Raw genomic sequence first — 7449 nt, 5'->3', positions numbered from 1 at the left:
CCATGTGGCTCTGGTCGAAAAGACGCCGTCCCGAAGCCAAAGCCCTCACACTTTGAACAACACCAGTCCCGGCCCAGTTGAACCACAAACCACAGTGGGGCCTCGCTGCCTTTGAAGGAGAACACCGAATCCCTCCCCAAATTGCTCCCCACCTTCTGGACTTGTTCGTAATGATTGCCTCAAAAGAGAACCACAAATATGGCCGTGCAGAAAATGCCCGCAATGAGAGGGAGCTCTCGTATTCTCTCCCCTGATCACAGACACACCATGTTCCCAGACTTCGCCTTTTTTAACACTCGCCAGGTCTTTCCCAAACCACGTTGCTTTATAAAAAGAAGACGAACTGACATAATATAATTTTGGAATCAAAAGGAAAATGGGTCTATTTATATATCTGTCGGTCAAATAACTAGAGTGTCAAATTAAGATGCATGGAGACAGAGGTTGGCTAATTTCTGGAGCATAGCCATAACAAAGAAGTGCGGAGGAGACTCTAGGGCAGTGGTTCTCAACCGGGGGTCTCCAGATACAGTTTCTCATGTTGTGGTGACCCCTACTCATGCCAGAGGTGGCAAAGAATTTCATCTATGCCGATGATCATGCCATCACCACCCAAGCAGGGAGCTTTGAAATGGTTGAACAGAAGCTCCCCAAAGCTCTAGTGTTTCTCAACCTTCCTAATGCTGCAACCCCTGAATACAGTTCCTCATGTTGTGGTGACCCCTACAAATGCCAGAGGCGACAAAGAATTTCATCTATGCTGACGATCATGCTATCACCACTCAACCAGGGAGCTTTGAAATGGTTGAACAGAAGTTCCCTGAAGCTCTAGGTCTGTGTTTCTCAACCTTCCTAATGCCATGACCCCTTAATACAGTTCCTCATGCTGTGGTGACCCTTACAAATGCCAGAAGTGACGAAGAATTTCATCTATGCTGACGATCATGCCATCACCACCCAAGCAAGGAGCTTTGAAATGGTTGAGCAGAAGCTCTCCGAAGCTCTAGGTCTGTGTTTCTCAACCTTCCTAATGCCATGACCCCTTAATACAGTTTCTCATGTTGTGGTGACCCCTAAAAATGCTGATGATCATGCCATCACCGCTCAAGCAGGGAACTTCGAAATGGTTGAACAGAAGCTTCCCAAAGCTCCAGGTCTGTATTTCTCAACCTTCCTTAATGCTGCGACCCCTGAATACAGTTCCCCATGCTGTGGTGACCCCCACAAATGCCAGAAGTGACGAAGAGTTTCATCTATGCTGACGATCATGCCATCACCGCTCAAGCAGGGAGCTTTGAAATGGTTGAACAGAAGCTCTCCAAAGCTCTAGGTCAGTGTTTCTCAACCTTCCTTAATGCTGCGACCCCTTAATGCAGTTCCTCATGTTGTGGTGACCCCCAACCATCACATTATTTTCATTTCTATTTCACAACTGTCATTTTGCTAGTGTTATGAATCAGAATGTAAAGATCTGATAGGAAGCTTGAGAAATGAATGTATTGTCATTCACTGGACCAAATTTGACACAAATACCCAATACGCCCAAATTTGAATGTTGGTGCAGTTTGAGGAAAATAGACCTTGACATTTGGGAGTTGTAGTTTCTGGGATTTATAGTTCACCTACAATCAAAGAGAATTCTGAACTCCACCAACGATGAAATTGAACCAAACTTGTCGCACAGAACTCTCATGACAGACAGAAAATATTGGAAGGGTTTGGTGGACATTGACTTTGAGTTTGGGAGTTGTAGTTCACCTTCATCCAGAGAGCACTGTGGACTCAAACAATGATGGATCTGGACCGAACTTGGTACAGATACTCTGTACACCGAAATGTGAACACTGGTGGAGTTTGGGAAAAATAGACCATGACATTTGGGAGTTGTGGTTGCTGGGATTTATAGTTCACCTACAATCAAAGAACATTCTGAACTCCAGCAATGATAGAATTGGGTCAAAGTTGGCACAAAGAATTCACACGACCAACAAAAAAATACTGGAAGGGTTTGGTGGGCGTTGACCTTGAGTTTGGGAGTTGTAGTTCATCTACATCCAGACCACACTGTGGACTCAAACAGTGATAGATCTGGACCACACTTGGTATGAATACTCAGTGTGCCCAAATGTGAACATTGGTGGGGTTTGGGGAAAACAGACCTTGATATTTGGGAGTTGTGGTTGCTGGGATTTATAGTTCACCTACAATCAAAGAGCATTCTGAACTCCAGCAATGATAGAATTGGGTCAAACTTGGCACAAAGAATTCCCACGACCAACAAAAAAATACTGGAAGGGTTTGGTGGGCATTGACCTTGAGTTTGGGAGTTGCAGTTCACCTTCATCCAGAGAGCACTGTGGACTCAAACAGTGATAGATCAGGAGCACACTTGGTACGAATACTCAATGTGCCCAGATGCGAACATTGGTGGGGTTTGGGGAAAACAGACCTTGATATTTGGGAGTTGTCGTTGCTGGGATTTATAGTTCATGTACAATCAAAGAGCATTCAGAACGTATCATATATGTTTTCTCATGGTTTTTGGCGACCCCTCTGAAACCCCGTCATGACCCCACCTCTGGGGGGGGGGGGCTGACCCCCAAGTGGAGAAACACCAATCTAGAATGTTTGCTAACTAAACCAAATAATTTGTACTTGGGAGACTATTCATTGGTTCTGGCCCTGCCACTTGCAGCTCCTGGGTTCCTCTCATGGGAGATCCAACTTCTTGTCTTGCTCCTGGAGAGACATAAGCTGGAATGGACGAACCCAGAGGGTGATTCTCCCCAAGGCTTCCTCTTCATCCTGGAAAGAAGTGACAAGTGGAGTACCGCAGGGTTCCGTCCTGGGCCCGGTCCTGTTCAACATCTTGATTAATGACTTAGATGAAGGGCTAGAAGGCAGGATCATCAAGTTTGCAGATGACACCAAATTGGGAGGGAGAGCCAATAGTCCAGAGGACAGGAGCAGGATTCAAAACGATCTTGACAGATTGGAGAGATGAATGGCCAAAACTAACAAAATGAAGTTCAACAGTGACAAATGCAAGATACTCCACTTTGGCAGGAAAAACGAAATGCAAAGATACAGAATGGGGGACAATGCCTGGCTCGAGAGCAGTACGTGTGAAAAAGACCTTGGAGTCTTCGTGGACAACAAGTTAAACATGAGCCAACAATGTGATGTGGCGGCAAAAAAAGCCAATGGGATTTTGGCCTGCATCAATAGGAGCCTAGTGTCTAGATCTAAGGAAGTAATGCTACCCCTCTATTCCGCTTTGGTTAGACCACACATAGAATATTGTGTCCAATTCTGGGCACCACAATTCAAGAGAGATGTTGACAAGCTGGAATGTGTCCAGAGGAGGGCGACTAAAATGATCCAGGGTCTGGAGAACAAGCCCTATGAGGAGCGGCTTAAGGAGCTGGGCATGTTTAGCCTGAAGAAGAGAAGGCTGAGAGGAGATATGATAGCCATGTATAAATATGTGAGAGGAAGCCACAGGGAGGAGGGAGCAAGCTTGTTTTCTGCTTCCCTGGAGACTGGGACTAGGAGATATGGCTTCAAACTACAAGAAAAGAGATTCCACCTGAACATGAGGAAGAACTTCCTCACTGTGAGAGCCGTTCAGCAGTGGAACTCTCTGCCCTGGAGTGTGGTGGAGGCTCCTTCTTTGGAAGCTTTTAAACAGAGACTGGGTGGCCATCTGTCAGGGGTGATTTGAATGTAATATTCCTGCTTCTTGGCAGAATGGGGTTGGCCCATGAGGTCTCTTCCAACTCTTTGATTCTATGAGTATCCTGGGCCTCTTTGTATAGTCCAAGGGGCTCTGGAGAACGTATTCCCACATGGTGCAACCGAGTTGGCACCTCTTGCCGCTCGATGAAATCACACCAGCGGGAAAGGAAGCGGATTTGACTCAGAGAGGCTCAGGGACGTTGAAAGCAAGAGGCCTGCAAACCACATGCGCTGGCTTTTGGCTCGCACTTCAAACCCTCCAACCCGGCCCGAAATCCATGCCGACACCCTCAGCGGATGATTTCCTTTTGACTCAGCCCTCTCTGTCAGAGGAAAGTGCCGCCCAGGTCCAAAAGTGGACCCAAAGCCTCCCAATCTCCACTCCCAACCTTGCGATGAGATCTCTCATTCTAGACCCTCTTGTTCCTGCAACTATATGGAAAAGATTATGGGAGGATTAGACAAGTTCGGGGAGGTCACTCGCCGGTCATCAGTCTCCGGTTCCAGCAATAGTTCCATCAGAACTGGCTCAAGACAGAAGTCTGGCCGAGGTGAAGATGGCTGGCTGAGGACTCATGCGCATTCTGGAGATGTGGGAAAGTTGCTGCATGTATTCCAGAGGAATTTGGAGAGCTGACTCCCAAAGGGGTTTATGGGTCTTAACCAGCACACAGAAACAGACCAACAAGTGGGGGTGTCTCTGAAGGGTCACCAAAGACCATCAGAAACACATATTTTTGATGGTCTTCGGAATCCCTTTGGTAGAGAAGGCTGAAGATCTCTCCACTTATCCTTCTCTTTCTTTTAGGAAACAGACGGAAAATCCTGGTCATTTGTTTAAATGTTAAACATTGATGGTGCAAGTTCATTTTCCCTGTAATAGGCAATAAGAGTATCTAAAGTTTTGCAGAGCTTCTGTTCAACCATTTCCAAGCTCTCTGCTTGAGTGGTGATGGCGCAATCGTCAGCATAGATGAAACTCTTTGTCCCTTCTGGCAGTGGCTGGTCATTTGTGTAAATGTTAAACATTGATGGTGCAAGCTGGTTCCCCCTGTAATAGGCAATAAGAGCACCTAAAGCTTCAGAGAGCTTCTGTTCAACGGTTTCCTAGCTCCCTACTTGAGCGGTGATAGTGTGATCATCAGCATAGATGAAACTCTCTGTCCCTTCTGGCAGTGGCTGTTCAGAAAGGGCAATTACTGAGAGGAGAGAAATGGGAGAAAAGACGGGGAAAACGCCAAAGGAGGATTAGAGTTTTGTAGAGCTTCTGTTCAAACATTTCAAAGCTGCCTACTTGAGTGGTGATGGCGCAGTTGTCAGCATAGATGAAACTCTCTGTTCATTCTGGCAATGGCTGATCAGAAAGGACATTTGCAGAAAGGAGGAGAGAAATGGAGAAAAGAGATGGAAAACACCAAAGGAGGATTAGAGCTTCTGAGAGCTTCTGTTCAACCATTTCAAAGCTCCCTGCTTGAGTGGTGATGGCATGATCGTCAGCATAGAGGAAACTCTTTGTCCCTTCTGGCAGTGGCTGGTAATTTGGGTAGATGTTAAACATTGCTGGTGCAACCTGGTTTTCCCTGTAATAGGCAGTAAGAGCACCTAAAGTTTCAGAGAACTTCTGTTCAACCTTTTCAGAGCTCCCTGCTTGAGTGGTGATGACACGATCATCAGCATAGAGGAAACTCTCTGTCCCTTCTGACAGTGACTGATCAGAAAGTACATTTACTGAAAGAAGGAGAGAATTGGGAGAAAAGAGAGCGAAAACACTCAAGGAAGATTAGAGTTTCGGAGATCTTCTATTCAACCATTTCAAAGCTCCCTGCTTGGGTGGTGATGACGCGATCATCAGCATAGATGAAACTCTTTGTCCCTCCTGGCAGTGGCTGATCACAAAGGACTTTTGCCGAAAGGAGGAGAGAAATGGGAGAAAAGAAAGGGAAAACACTCAAGGAAGATTAGAGCTTTGGAGAGCTTTTGTTCAACCATTTCAAAGCTCCCTGCTTGGGCGGTGATGGCATGATTGTCAGTATAGATGAAACTCTTTTTTCCTTCTGACAGTAGCTGGTCATTTGTGTCAATGTTAAACATTGATGTAGCAAGTGGCTTTTCCCTGTAATGGGCCGTAAGAGCACCTCAAGCTTCGAAGAGCTTCTGTTCAACTATTTCAAAGCTTGAGAGGTGATGGCACTATCGTCAGCATAGAGGAAACTCTTTATCCCTCCTGGCAGTGGCCGATTGGAAAGGACATTTGCAGAAAGGAGGAGAAAAATGGGAGAAAAGAGAGAGAAAAGGCCAAAGTAGGATTAGAGCTTTGGAGAGCTTCTGTTCAACCTTTTCAAAGCTCCTTGCTTGAGTGGTGATGGTGTGATCGTCAGCATAGATGAAACGCTTTGTCACTTCTGGCAGTGGCTGGTAATTTGGGTAGATGTTAAACATTGGTGGTGCGAGCTCATTTACCTGTAATAGGCAGTAAGACCCATCTGAAGCTTTGGAGAGCTTCTGTTCAACTACTTCAAAGCTCTCTGCTTGAGTGGTGATGGCCCAATCGTCAGCATAGATGAAACTCTTTGTCCCTTCTGGCAATGGATGATCGGAAAGGACGTTTGCTGAAAGGAGGAAAGAAATGGGAGAAAAGAGAGGGAAAAGGAGGATTAGAGCTTTGTAGAGCTTCTGTTCAACCATTTCAAAGCTCCTTGCTTGAGTGGTGATGGTGTGATCGTCAGCATAGATGAAACTCTTTGTACCTTCTGGCAATGGATGATTGGAAAGAACGTTTGCAGAAAGGAGGAAAGAAATGGGAGAAAAGAGAGGGAAAAGGAGGATTAGAGCTTTGTAGAGCTTCTGTTCAACCATTTCAAAGCTCCTTGCTTGAGTGGTGATGGTGTGATCGTCAGCATAGATGAAACTCTTTGTACCTTCTGGCAATGGATGATTGGAAAGAACGTTTGCAGAAAGGAGGAAAGAAATGGGAGAAAAGAGAGGGAAAAGGAGGATTAGAGCTTTGTAGAGCTTCTGTTCAACCATTTCAAAGCTCCTTGCTTGAGTGGTGATGGTGTGATCGTCAGCATAGATGAAACTCTTTGTCCCTTCTGGCAGTGGCTGATCAGAAAGGACGTTTGCAGAAAGGAGGAAAGAAATGGGAGAAAAGAGAGGGAAAAGGAGGATTAGAGCTTTGTAGAGCTTCTATTCAACCATTTCAAAGCTCCTTGCTTGAGTGGTGATGGCGTAATCGTCAACATAGATGAAACTCTTTGTCCCTCCTGGCAGTGGCCGATTGGAAAGGACATTTGCTGAAAGGAGGAGAGAAATGGGAGAAAAGAGAGAGAAAAGGCCAAAGGAGGATTAGAGCTTTGGAGAGCTTCTGTTCAACCATTTCAAAGCTCCCTGCTTGAGTGGTGATGGCACAATCGTCAGCATAGATGAAACGCTTTGTCACTTCTGGCAGTGGCTGGTAATTTGGGTAGATGTTAAACATTGGTGGTGCGAGCTCATTTTCCCTGTAATAGGCAGTAAGACCCATCTGAAGCTTTGGAGAGCTTCTGTTCAACTACTTCAAAGCTCTCTGCTTGAGTGGTGATGGTCCAATCGTCAGCATAGATGAAACTCTTTGTCCCTTCTGGCAGTGGCTGATCGGAAAGGACTTTTGCAGAAAGGAGGAGAGAAATGGGAGAAAAGATATGGAAAACACCAAAAGAGGATTAGAGCTTC

Source organism: Anolis sagrei, chromosome 13 (assembly GCF_037176765.1).
Source record: "Anolis sagrei isolate rAnoSag1 chromosome 13, rAnoSag1.mat, whole genome shotgun sequence".
Classification (NCBI taxonomy): Eukaryota; Metazoa; Chordata; class Lepidosauria; order Squamata; family Dactyloidae; genus Anolis; species Anolis sagrei.
Note: the sequence above shows the minus strand (reverse complement) of the source record.